At 43.9% G+C, this 14,188-nt stretch overlaps 1 protein-coding gene across 1 annotated transcript in view; it reads right to left on the bottom strand.

Annotated features, from left to right (window-relative positions):
* The window catches only part of DHCR7 (7-dehydrocholesterol reductase), a 47,738-nt gene extending 33,835 nt beyond the window's left edge, over positions 1–13,903 (bottom strand). Inside the window, exon 1 of the mRNA XM_066620132.1 lies at positions 13,819–13,903. The gene's annotated coding sequence lies outside the window, so the exon portion shown is untranslated. The remainder of the gene's footprint in view (positions 1–13,818) is intronic.
* Between the last annotated feature and the right edge of the window lie 285 nt (positions 13,904–14,188).

Raw genomic sequence — 14,188 nt, 5'->3', positions numbered from 1 at the left:
CCTCTTCTCAAGGGAAGAGGAGGACAGTGTCTGGGGCCCTGGCCTCCTCGCCCTGCTGCTCAACTCACACTGAGGCTAAACTCGCAGTGCCTTACCTAGAACTTTGTTCCCTAGGCACTGGGTTCCCAGAGGCCACGTGCACTTCTGCAGAGGCTCATGCAGTGGCAGGTGCTAGCTTTATACTCCTAGCTAGCTCCACCTCCCTCCTTCCTTGCTGACTGAAAGGGGGCTGGTCTTCCCAGGTGAGATTACAAAAGATTAGGAAGAGAAAAGGCTCGGATGGGCCTAATCTACTCTGTAGGCTCCTGAATGGGGTGCTTGGATTTGCCTAATGGGGCTCTTATCACCTCCTAAAGGACAATGACTATGCTAATTTGCTAAGTTTATGACTATGCTAAGCTAGATTGCCCTGGCTGGCTGGGAATGGGCCCTTCCTAGGTTCTTACCTTCCTAATTTAGTTATCTTACGCTGGACTGTTTTTTAACCTCAAGCTGCTTTTTATTTGAGTTTAAACTGCACTGGTTTAAGAGTTTTTTGGGCTTGGCAGAACTTACACACAAGGTTTAAATCCTGTTTTGCCCTGTTTATAAAATAGACACCAAGTGTACTTTCTCCCCCTATTACCCTCTTCTTTGTTTAATTTGGGCTGTAGCTTCCTATCTAAATTATACCTCCTGCTTTTAGTAAGTGTGCACCTTTATTTAAATTATTTATTTATTTATTTATTTATTGCTCTCACCTAGATCTTGTGTCCCAATTTACTGAACCTTTAGATCAGGGGTGCTCACACTTTTTTTGGCTCAGGAGCTACTCTGAAACCCAGCAAGGCCCGGAGATCTACCAGAGTTTTTTTACAATGTTCGCGCCATCATAACATATAACATTTATGTATGTTGATGTACCTTGCATAACCGCTTGAGCCAATATTGCACAACACAACATAATTAACTATAAACATTTTTTGTAATTACTTGAGTTTACTTTGATGACTTGCACTGAAGTGAATCAGCCAAGGATGCATAGTTGGACAGTAGCTGCTGACAGCCAGCCTCAAGCACACTTCCAAATGTTCATCAGTCATGGTGGACTGGTACTTGGACTTAATGATCTTCATGTAGGAAAAGGCTGACTCGCATAAATAAGTAGAGCCCTTCCTGCCTCAGGTACTCTTATATCCCTGAGGGCCCTATTGCCTTCAAGTGGCTGCAGCTGTGCAGCACAATCTGCTGGATGCCCAGGCCTTACCCTTAAAGGGGCCACTGCTGACACCACATCTACCTCCTCATCAGATCTTCCTCGATTCCAATACAAGTGTGTGTGTGGGGGGGGGGGGGAGCAGATCTCTATACAGACCAGTGCAAAAACAGGGGAAAGGTGTGGGGGAGGGAAGATCTCTAAATAGACATCACAGCAAGACCAGTGCAAAACCCCTTGCACACAGAACATAAGAGCAGCCCCACTGGATCAGGCCATAGGCCCATCTAATCCAGCTTCCTGTATCTCACAGCGGCCCACCAAATGCCCCAGGGAGCACACCAGATAACAAGAGACCTCATCCTGGTGCCCTCCCTTGCATCTGGCATTCTGACCTAACCCATTTCTAAAATCAGGAGGTTGCGCATACACATCATGGCTTGTACCCCATAATGGATTTTTCCTCCAGAAACTTGTCCAATCCCCTTTTAAAGGCGTCTAGGCTAGACGCCAGCACCACATCCTGTGGCAAGGAGTTCCACAGACCGACCACACGCTGAGTAAAGCAATATTTTCTTTTGTCTGTCCTAACCCGCCCAACACTCAACTTTAGTGGATGTCCCCTGGTTCTGGTTATTATGTGAGAGTGTAAAGAGCATCTCCCTATCCACTCTGTCCATCCCCTGCATAATTTTGTATGTCTCAATCATGTCCCCCCTCAAGCGTCTCTTTTCTAGGCTGAAGAGGCCCAAACGCCGTAGCCTTTCCTCATAAGGAAGGTGCCCCAGCCCCGTAATCATCTTAGTCGCTCTCTTTTGCACCTTTTCCATTTCCACTATGTCTTTTTTGAGATGCGGCGACCAGAACTGGACACAATACTCCAGGTGTGGCCTTACCATCGATTTGTACAACGCCATTATAATACTAGCCGTTTTGTTCTCAATACCCTTCCTAATGATCCCAAGCATAGAATTGGCCTTCTTCACTGCCGCCGCACATTGGGTCGATACTTTCATCGACCTGTCTACCACCACCCCAAGATCTCTCTCCTGATCTGTCACAGACAGCTCAGAACCCATCAGCCTATATCTAAAGTTTTGATTTTTTGCCCCAATGTGCATGACTTTACACTTACTGACATTGAAGCGCATCTGCCATTTTGCTGCCCATTCTGCCAGTCTGGAGAGATCCTTCTGGAGCTCCTCACAATCACTTCTGGTCTTCACCACTCGGAAAAGTTTGGTGTCATCTGCAAACTTAGCCACTTCACTGCTCAACCCTGTCTCCAGGTCATTTATGAACAGGTTGAAAAGCACTAGTCCCAGGACAGATCCTTGGGGCACACCGCTTTTCACCTCTCTCCATTGTGAAAATTGCCCACTGACACCCACTCTCTGCTTCCTGGCCTCCAACCAGTTCTCAATCCATGAGAGGACCTGTCCTCTAATTCCCAACAGATGGAAGTTGGGGGGGGGGCAGATCTCCATACATACCAGTGCAAAAACAGGGGAAAGGTAAGTCAGCCCCAGTAGAGTCAATGGGGCTCACTCCCAGGGATGCGTGGACGGGAGAGAAGCCTGCCAGCGGCTCCTCTCCCAGGGAGGAGCCTGCCAAGTGCTCACTCCCTGGGCTCACAAGCCTGCCAGGGGCTCACTCCTAGGGATGCGTGGACAGGAGAGAAGCCTGCAATCGACTCATTTCGCCTCGAGATCGACTAGTAGCTCAAGATCAACATATTGGGCACCCCTGCTTTAGATTATGTTCTAAATTGGATTAAGTTTAACTTGGGTTAAGTATAGGGTTAATTTAAACAAAGTAGAAAAACTTGCTTTCTACTCTATCCTCCTATGTTTTATTTACTTTTTGCAAGTGCCTGTACCTTGGGCCCTCAAGAGTAGGACTCTGCTCCTGCTCAGAGTAGACCTATGTACTCGCGTATATATTTTTATTGCCCTCACCTAGCTCCTGTGCCCCAACTTGCTGGACCTTAAACTGCCTCCCTCTGGTTAGATTAGGTGCTAACTTAGGTAAAGCTTAGGTATTTGTATTGGCAACCTTCAGTCTCGAAAGACTATGGTATCGCGCTCTGAAAGGTGGTTCTGGCACAGCGTCTAGTGTGGCTGAAAAGGCCAATCCGGGAGTGACAATCTCTTCCACACCGGGAGCAAGTGCAGTCTGTCCCTGGTATGTCTCCCTGGCTATGGGCCTTCCTTCTTTGCCTCTTTGCCTCAGACTGTTGGCAAAGTGTCTCTTCAAACTGGGAAAGGCCATGCTGCACAGCCTGCCTCCAAGCGGGCCGCTCAGAGGCCAGGGTTTCCCACTTGTTGAGGTCCATCCCTAAGGCCTTCAGATCCCTCTTGCAGATGTCCTTGTATCGCAGCTGTGGTCTACCTGTAGGGCGCTTTCCTTGCACAAGTTCTCCATAGAGGAGATCCTTTGGGATCCGGCCATCATCCATTCTCACAACATGACCAAGCCAACGCAGGCGTCTCTGTTTCAGCAGTGCATACATGCTAGGGATTCCAGCACGTTCCAGGACTGTGTTGTTTGGAACTTTGTCCTGCCAGGTGATGCCGAGGATGCGTCGGAGGCAGCGCATGTGGAAAGCGCTCAGTTTCCTCTCCTGTTGTGAGCGAAGAGTCCATGACTCGCTGCAGTACAGAAGTGTACTCAGGACGCAAGCTCTGTAGACCTGGATCTTGGTATGTGCTTGTGCCTTGGTGCTTGTGGATCTTGGTGCTTGTGCCTCACCAGATTCGAAAGCTTAGGTAAAGCTAAGCTAAAGGTAAGCTAAATTTCAATGTTGATTTAAGGTTAGAAGACAAGAGTTAGAAAGAGCACACTTACCTTCTCTTTGTTCTCCTCCTCCTCTTCACAACTCAGAGTCCTCCCTCTCCTTCTCCAAAAACTCAGAGGTCCACTTGCCTTCTCCCTCTCTTTGCACTGAGGCTAAACTCACGGTGCCTTACCTGGCACTTTGTTCCCAAGGCACCTGGTGTCCCAGAGGCGCGCTTCTGCAGAGAGCGCATGTGATCAGTGAGCACTATGTGATCTACCACTGGTTTACAATCTTTCCCTGAGGGTTTCACTCATCTACATATATAAACTGAAACAAAATTCAGTGGAGATGTGTGAACAGCTGAAATACTGGGGTTGGGGGTCAATCTTCCTGCACTGTTTTAATTTCCATAGCACTTTATGTACAACATACACATGCCCATCACTGCATTCATTTTTGTACTCTGGGAAGTAGCTCAGCATTCTTCCCATTCACAGACGATGATCATATGAGGCCAAGATTTACACCCAGAGTATTTGATCCAGTAGGCATTTGAACCATGGTCCCAAGTCAAATTGCATAATCTGAACGTCACTGATGATCATAGTGGTCCCTACAGTACCCATTCTTATACAAAGTGGGAATGTAAACATGAATTAATGAAATTGTATAAGCAAAACCTATTTTTTTATTTCGGAGTCCAAGGCATATTTATGGGGATGGACAACAAGAGCAAGGCTATCAATCTTCTTGCAGCAATACAGGAAGATAGTGTGCATGCCTTCTCAAGTGTAGTTAAGATATAAAAGTTCAACTGATGGTGCTCAGGCTTGGGGTGGCAAATCTAAAGCATCATGAAGGGTCCATATAATCTTCAATGAATACAGTTTGTATACAGGTACTGAAAGCAGATCACTGCAGAAAATTTAGCAATCCCCTTTAGCCTCAGCACTGTCAAGGCAAAGTATGAAACACACACCCTTGGACTGACTAGGAGAGGTCAGTGTGGGTGAAGGAGTGAAATACACTTTTCAACATATCAGATTGTACCCTCAAGTGTTTCTTGTCTTTCCTATTGCATAAGAGGAGAAAGTCTTAGGAAAGGAGCTAGGGACTATTACCCAACTAATAATAGTAAATATTTGGCATTAAACTAGTACAGTGGTTCTCAAACGTTAGCTCCAGGACCCACTTTTTAGAATGAGAATCTGTCAAGACCCACCGGAAGTGACATCATCAAGCAGGAAAATTGTTAACAATCCTAGGCTGCAATTCTATGCACACTTACCCAGGAGTCAGTCCCATTTACTATCATTGTAAAAAGAATATACCTAGTAGCTTGTTAAAAGTACAGGTCTGTCACATTTCTCCAAATGCAGTCACGTACCATGGTAGCATCAAATCTAATATATTAAAAATAAAATATTTACATGAATGGGGACTCACCTGAAATTGGCTCGTGACCCACTTAGTGGGTCCCGACCCACAGTTTGAGAAACACTGAACTAGTATATTAGAGCAGCGGTCTCCAAATCACACCATGCAGCTGCTTCCCCCAGGAATCAGGGCGCAAAGCCTTCTGGGGTGACAGGCAGTGGAAGTGGCTGTCCAGTATGAAGCTCTGCAGAAATTGGACACAAAAACTGTTGGCTGCATGGCTAAAGACTTTGCCACAGGTACACTTATTATCCCGGTGTGCCAGATCCGGCCCATGGTCTGGAGTTTGGAGACCCAACAGATCATACAAAGCCCGTCCAATACATTCTCTCAGGTCAACCAGCACTTTATTTAAAAACTGTTTAGTCCCACTTTTTCGACAGATCTATTTATATTCCAACTTGCCTTCCATCAGAAGGTAAAAAAGACAGCTTATAGTCCCGTCCTCCCTGTTGTGTCACAGCTCCTCCCCACTGGGTATCGTGCCCGCTCAAGGCTGGTTAGTTTCCCTTTGTTAACTCACCAGGGCAGTAAGCACACATCAGAGTCAGGTCCCAGTCCAATAAATGCAGATTGCCATATCACAGTCGAAAGTCAATATGCTGGGTCACAGTCCAAGGTCAAAGTCTAGGTAAGCCAGTTAGTCAATGCAAGGTGCCAAATCAGAGTACAGAAATGATATGCCAGGTCACAGTCCAAGGTCAGGTGCCAGGTAGGTAGGTAGGTAGGTAGGTAGGTAGGTAGTCTCATCTCTTCTCCTTCAAACATTCACTCCTCCTACAACCCACAAACCCTTCCTGCCTCAGGTGCTCCTTATATTCCTGAGGGCCCTATTGCCTTCAAGTGGCTGCAGCTGTGCAGCACACTCTGCTGGATGCCCAGGCCTTACCCTTAAAGGGGCCACTGCTGACACCACATCTACCTCCTCACCAGATCTTCCGCAATTCCAATACACTCCCCACATATTAACTGAATACAAAAGTCAGAGGTTGGGGAATAACCTCTCAGCTCCCCCTCCAAGGAAGCTGATGTACATCTAGGACAGGGGTGACCATTTATGGCCCTTGGGTACTCCCAATCCAGCCTGTGGGAGCCCCCAGTCTCCACTGAGCCTCTAGCCCTTCGGAGACTTGCTGGAGCCCAAGCTGACCCAACATAACTGCTTTCAGCATGAGGGAGACTCGACCTCTCATATGAGCTGTGGGATGAAGGCTCCCTCCACTGCTTGCTGTTTCACATCTGTGATACAGCAGCAGCAGTGAAGGAAAGGATGGCCTTGCTTTGTGCAAGGCCTTCTATAGGCTTTGAGCTGTTGCAAGACCTTCATTCAATCATATAAGTTCCATCTCTAATATATTTATTTATGTAGAATTATGTAAATTTATTCAAATTTCAAATATAAATTATCGCAGATACTCAAGCATAAGTCAAACTTACAGACAAGTGGAGGGCAGGTTTTGAGCCACAAATCATGGAATTTTCTATGACCCTTGGATAAGTCGGGGGTTAAACTTAAGGGGGTGTCTGACTGAGTGGCATGCGAAGGTCATTTGGCACCCAGGGCCCATAAATTTTTGGCACATCCCATACAATGAAATAAAAATTTAATATATTTTACAATTAATTCAAATATATTATTAAGAAGCATTAATACACTGTCAATCTCTTGCTATGAAATTCAGCATGCTCTGACCTCACAATTTATCTCCACTTTTGACTATTGAAAGAGGGTAATGTGAAGGAAGACCACTGGAAATAAGGCAAGAATTAGCAGCCATCAAGGCACCTATTCCACCTAAAGGAATTATTCTCTCTCCTGACCCTTTCAAAACTTAATGTATTACTAGTAAGGATCAAGAAAATACTCAGAGATGGCCCTAATGATCAAGCCCTATACTCTCAATATAAAGCATACCCTCCCACATTAGGTTCAAAGGACTCCCATTTAATCGGCAATCTAAAGATAAGAAAGCAAACTATGCTGGGCTCCTGTTACATCAAATGACCACTAGGCTTAATCTGTACATTTTAAATGGTGCATATGGGAATGATTACCCAGCTGAATTTATTTACTTGGCTGGAGCCAGAATGAGTTTAATAGATTATATAATCATCTCACCAAATTTAATCCCATTATTGGAGCACTTGGAAGTAGCATCAAAATTTCAAAGCGACCATCTTCCTGTCTCACTGAGTATGAAAGCCCCTTTTCCTTATTTAAGAACTGTTAATCAATATCCATTTATGATATTCCCTGAGGGGGGAACATACTGTTGGGCCAAGTGGACTCCAAAGATGGATTCGAATTTACAAACTTTACTTGCATCTGATATCATGCAAAGCATTAGGATGTCTATAAAGCATTCTATGAGGAAATCTATGAGGAGCTGATCTGTGAGCTGAAACAGTTTGTTACTGGCAGGGTAAAAGCGACCCACCAATGTCACTACCATAATTCGAAGCCATGGTTTGACAAGGAACGTGTATTTGCAAAAAAAAGTCTTACAGAGCACCTACCAAGCCTATAAATTAACTTCAGATTTGACAGTGGCTCAATCCCTTTTGAGAGAGAAAAAAACCTATAAAAAGTTACTACTGCAAAAGAAAAAGGAGGCCCAGAAAGAAAATTGGGAAAAACTGATTCAAGCAACAAAATCTAAAGACTTGACACTCTTCTGGCGAATAATAAAAATCTCTCCAACCTCTGGGCCAACACTCCCAGACTGCTATATCCATCCAGGGATATGGGAGGAACATTTTCGAGACTTATATAAAGATGCAGATACGGCCCAGTTGAGATGGAATAGCACACTTGAAGATGTTCCACCATGGCCACTGGTGTCAACTTCCAAAATTCATAGTTTAATAGCCCAGATGAAAACGGGAAAAGCTCCTGGAGAAGATTTGATACCGCCAGAGGTGGTCAAAAATAATTTATAATTCTGGGCTCCGGTCTTAGCATTGTTATTTACGTATATTGATACAACTGGTAGAATTCCAGAAAACTGGGGATTTGCTATCATAGTCCCCATATTTAAGAAGGGAAATAGAGATGATCCTGCAAACTACCGGCCCATTAGTTTACTTAATATTATTTCTAAACTATATACCAGGCATTTGTATGAGAAATTTAAAGATTGGCTGGAGGAGGATAAGATACTTGCAGAAGAGCTTGCAGGCTTTTGAGAGGGACGTTCTACCATTGACCATTGTTTGATATTACAATTCCTTGTTGAAAAATATGCCTCTGACAAAGCAACTTCACTACATGTAGCTTTTATAGATCTTAAATCAGCCTTTGACTCAATATCAAGGGTCAAATTATGGAGGAAATTAGAGGCTTCTAGTATTGATAGACGGCTCCTTTATCTTATTCAGGCTCTCTATAGAAATACCTCACTTAAGGTAAGAACACATGTGCAGTGTTCATGGCCATCTTACAAAAGCCATCCCAACTCAAAAAGGAGTCAAACAAGGCTGTCTTCTGGCTCCACTTCTGTTTAATTTTTTTATTGATTCTATGGTGGACCAGTTAAAAGATATTAACTTTCATCCTCCAAAAATTGCAGGAAGACATATAACAACACTATTGTATGCTGATGACGCAGCGATCATCTCTAGGACTCCAATTGGCCTTAGAAGAGCATTGCGAAGGTTGTTTCTATACTGTGAGCGAGAAGATCTGACAATTAACTTTCAAAAAACCAAAATCATGTCATTTGCTAAAAGGCCAATAATGCAAACATGGTTGATTAATCAGCATAGAATTGATCAGATCCATCAATTTAAATATTTAGGGGTTGTCTTTCAATCTAATGGCTCTAGGAAAGCGCATGGCAATTACGTTGCTTTAAATGCCCAGAGAAGTTCTGCTGCAATATTACAATTTATGAGAACAAAGGGGGGGCATTATATCCCTTCAGCCATAAAATTGTTTCATGCAAAAGCAGTAGCTCAATTAATGTATGGCTCCCAATTGGGCCCCTTTCCTAATACTGCAACTCTAGAACGTGTTCAATCAAAGTTCCTGAGAGCAATATTGGGAGTTCCCAGAGATGTTGCCAACGTAAAACTAAGACTGGAAACCAGCCAAATTAAAATTGAGGCCAGGATATGGATTGCAATTCTCATGTACTGGCTAAGAATGCTCTACCTTCCCACTGGTCTTGTACCATTGATTCTGCAAGATACTTTTAAGTCGAAATGGGCCCAGTTAATTGAGCAAAAAATTGCTTCTTTGGGTCTCTCTAGATCGATTTTGTTAATCATGGGAATGGAACAGGCAAAGAAAATTATTAAGCAGCGTATTGAGGATAATGAGAGACAATATGACTTAAGTAGTGCCCCAGAATTTTTTCTTAGCGAGGATAGATTATATAAGGTTGCAATAGCACCTTATTTCGTCCAGCTGGAACAGCCTAGACATAGAAGGCGTTTACTTTGGCCCAGCTTAATGCACTACCCTCAGCTGTGCAGGAGGGACAGTATAAAAGGATAAAAATTTTTACCGCTGCAATGGGCATTAGGAAATGGATTTTAAATATGGATGAACCTTTGTAGTTAGAGTATAGTCTGCTAGATATAAGGGAACTGTTTTAGGGGAGATGGCTAGAAGTTGCTGCTGGGTATTTCAGAGCTGTTTTAAACATAATTATAAACTGTTTTATTGTTTTAAATTTAATCATAATATATTGCATATTTTTGTATATCTATATATATGCTTATATATTTTGATATTTTATACGTGGCTGGTCTTATGACCGTAATAAAGATTTACTACTTACTACCAAACTAGGCCAATCACCTATGCCTGCCTGTTCTGACTTATAATTCCTTTTGAGGATGTCTGGCTGGCTGGGTCTTCCTACCCTTGCAGCCTGGAATCTTTTTCCTGGCAGATGCTGAATCTGGAACTTTCTGAGTAAGATGCATGCAGGGGCAGCACCACATATGGGGAGGGGGTCTTGTGGGACATGGACATACGACCCTCATCAACTCAGGGGCCTGCTTGAGGACAGATCCAATCCTGCAGCTGCTGCACAAGTTAGGACACCACAGAAGTAGTCTGTCAGATAAGAGTTGTGCAACGGTTCTCTGTCTTCTTATATCTATGTGGAATTTGGACTATGCCACAGAGAGGAGGACATGCCTATGAACATAACCTAAAGGAAAAAACTATTATTAAAGCATTGCGCCACAACCAGGCAATAATAAACAGAAGCTCTCTTTCTAGCTCTGACTTGATGCACTGTTGAAGGCATCTGGTGGTGGTGGTGTAAAGACCACCCACAAGACTTGGGGCCCAATCCTACCCAACTTTCCAGCAGCCTTGATATAAAGGAATAAATGTTCCCTTCCCTTGGGAGACTTCTGTGACTGCCTCCCCATAGCAGGATGCAGCACACACTGGATGGCTGCATCAGTGCTGGAAAATTGGGCAAGACTGGGCCCCAAATGAGATTAGTAAGAGGAAGTAGTGGGTCCCACACACCAGTGTAGGACTAGACACAGACAATGGCATTGCTGAAGTGAAAGGGCTACAGTAGAGGAGTTGGTTTCTGTTATGTATACACAATTTAATTTCATTACTAAGTGTTCAGTAAACTGTTCAGAAAATTTTCTGAGTTATTTCAGTTGGCTGAGCACTCCTCCAAGACACTAATTTACATTCAAAATGTGTTTTATGTCTCCACCCTTCTCTCATTCTCTAGTTGTAGTAGTAACTTTATTGTCATTGTGCTACAGCACAATGAAATTTATGCACCTTTGAGATACAAGCATAAATATACACAATTCCAACAATCAAACTCTACATATTCACCCACACATTCTATACAACATGCATCATAATATAAAAACAGTATAACAGACCATAACGCCCAGGAGCATAGTAACAACTATATCGCCTTATTCAACGTAATCATGGCTGTGGGATAAAAACTGTTCAGGAATCGTGTGGTGCTGCTCTGATAGTTCTGTATCATCTACTCTACCCGAAGGCAACAGTTCAAAGAACTTATGAGCCGGATGGAAGGGGTCTCTCAGAATACTATGAGACTTCTGCAGACAACGAATTGTACAGATGCCCTCCAAAGCTGGTAGATGAAGGTTGATGATGTGCTGCGAGATCTTAATAATTCTCTGCAAAGCTTTTTTGTCCCCTGCAGAGCAATTTCCATACCACACCAAGATATCATAGGTTAGGACACTCTCAATGGTGCAACAATAGTAAGACACAAGCAGCTGCTATGACAAATTTAACCTAACCTCCCAAGCTTTTTGTGCCTTTTTTTATCAACATGCTGGTGTTAATAGTCCATGAGAAGTCCTCTGTGATGTAAATACCTAGGAATTTGAAACTAGCCACCCTCTCCACCTTCTCACCATTTGTGTATAATGGTGTGTGTACATCCCTCTTTTTCCAGAAGTCAATTATAAGTTCTTTAGTTTTTTTGATGTTGAGTGAGAGATTATTTTCTTTGCACCACAATAACAACTCCTGTACCTCCTTCCTATAAGCAGACTCATCATTCCCGCTAACAAGGCCCACCACTTTAGTATCGTCTGCAAATTTTATAATTTCATTTGTGTTATGGGATGGGGTACAATCATGTGTATAGAGGGAATAGAGGAAGGGGCCCAGCACACAGCCTTGGGGAGCTCCTGTATTTATCGGAGTGGAAGAATGATAAGAGCCCATCCTAACTGACTGTGGCCTATTTGTCAAAAAGTTCTTTATCCACAGACAAATGTCTTGCTGTATGGCAATGTACATACGTTGTATGTATGTATGTATGTACAACGTTGGCAATGTATGCCAACCTAGTCATTTTAAAAAAACAGCCTGCTAGGTAGAATGGTATTAAAAGCAAAACTATAATCCACAAATAGCAGCCGTACATATGGACTGTTGTTCCAAATGACTGTATGTAAAACAAATAGAGATGGCATCATCAGTCGACCTATTACTCCTGTATGCAAATTGACAAGGATCCAAGGTGGGTAGAAGACCAGACTTAATATGTTTCAACACCAGTCTCTCAAAACACTTCATAATTACCCAAGTTAGAGCCACAAGTCAATAATCATTGAGAGAAACAACTACTGTCTGCTTAGGAATTGGCAGATGTCTTTGAGCAAGAAGAGACAGAGCACTGTGACAGAGATAAATTGAAAATATTTGCAAAAACTTCAGACAGCTCTGCAGCACAGTCTTTAAGGACCTGTCCCGGAATTCCATCTGGGCCAGCTACACTCATCCCTAATTCATTCCTTTAAAGAGCCTTTATAGCTGAAGTTCAGATGAGTACAATTTAATTTAACATTAACATTAATTTAAACAGGAAAAAATTCTACCTTGTTCCAAAGCCATTCCAGGTTCACCCCCCCCCCCAAAAAAAATCACCCTACAACCCTGCCTCCAATAGCAGACAGCTGCAAGGACTTTCTACGGTTGAAATCTTATCAGTACATTCCTGGGAATAAGTCTCATTGAACACAATGGGACTTACTTCTGAGCAGAAATGCCTAGGATTGGGCTGTAATACATTTCATTTTCCTACAGTACAATCTAAGTGAGGGCCCAATCCTATCCAGTTTTCCAGTGCTGTTGCAGTTGCACCAGTGGGGTGCGCACTGCATCCTGTGGTGGAGGGGCAGTCACTGGGGCCTTCTCAAGGTATGGGAACATGTGTTCCCTTACCATAGAGCTGCATTGTAACTACACTAGAAAGTTGGATGGGATTGGGCCCTGAGAGCCCAATCCTATGCATGTCTACACAGAAGCAAGTCCCATTGGAGTCAGTGGGGTTTACTCCCAGGAAAGTGTGGATAGGATTGGGCTGTGAACCAGCAGTTTTTTCTTTGATCAGCAAGAGACAGAAAAAGACTGAACTCCATTTTATCACAATGACCAGTTACACTTCATTCCAGCTTCTCCAGCACACGTACACACTGTTTTCCACAAAGCAAGCCACGATTCGTGCACAGTCCCACAGCTCCCCAAAAAGCCATCTTGCCAGAACGCAAGACAAAGAAAATGAAATCAGGATTGCACCCCTGTTCCTACAGCAGCCCAGCAACTCCTAGCATCATACACCACCATAAGAATTCAAAATGGTCACCTAGTAAATCTCTTCCATCACCACCCCAATTTCTAAAGCTCTGGTTGCAAGAGAGAGAGAGAAAAAAAGAGAAACAAAGGAGCACATTAAATGATAAGCCGCAGTTGCAGTTGTATTTTGTAACCAGGCGTAACGAAACCGGCTGTATATTTGCATCTTGTAACCCTAATATGAACCACCTGCATGCCTTTTTTTGCGGCAAAGGCTTGCAGCTTCTTTGCACCAAACAGCCCTCCCCATCACACTCGCTGCACTAGGCTGGTGCTGCATTCACACTCCCTTACCTGCGCTGTTATTTTGCAGGATCGCGCCCCAAGCAAAGGCACCCGGGCTGCGCTCACCGGTACACTGTGGCTCGCCCACAGCTCTCGCCTGGCCTTCTCTGCATTTGCATAATACACCCAGCGCCCAATCAGCTGCTCGATGTCCGAGGCATCATGTCGCGTTTCGCCCCTGGATTGGTGCTGCTACCTCAAGCCATCAGCTGAGCCGCTTGCAGTGCCCGTGGCAAGTGCAATCAGAGCGCAGAGGGAAGAGCTCCGCTTTAATCGAGAGGCGCAGAGCCTGTTGTCCTTGGAACTGGTGCCAGTCGGTGTGGCGCTGAAGGCGGGGCTCTGCTCTCTCTCCTGCCTTTAAACATTTTAACAATATATT

The sequence above is a fragment of the Tiliqua scincoides genome, chromosome 1 (genome assembly GCF_035046505.1).
Source record: "Tiliqua scincoides isolate rTilSci1 chromosome 1, rTilSci1.hap2, whole genome shotgun sequence".
Classification (NCBI taxonomy): domain Eukaryota; kingdom Metazoa; phylum Chordata; class Lepidosauria; order Squamata; family Scincidae; genus Tiliqua; species Tiliqua scincoides.
The sequence above is the reverse complement of the archived record's forward strand: the minus strand, read 5'-3'. Positions and strand labels throughout refer to the sequence as shown.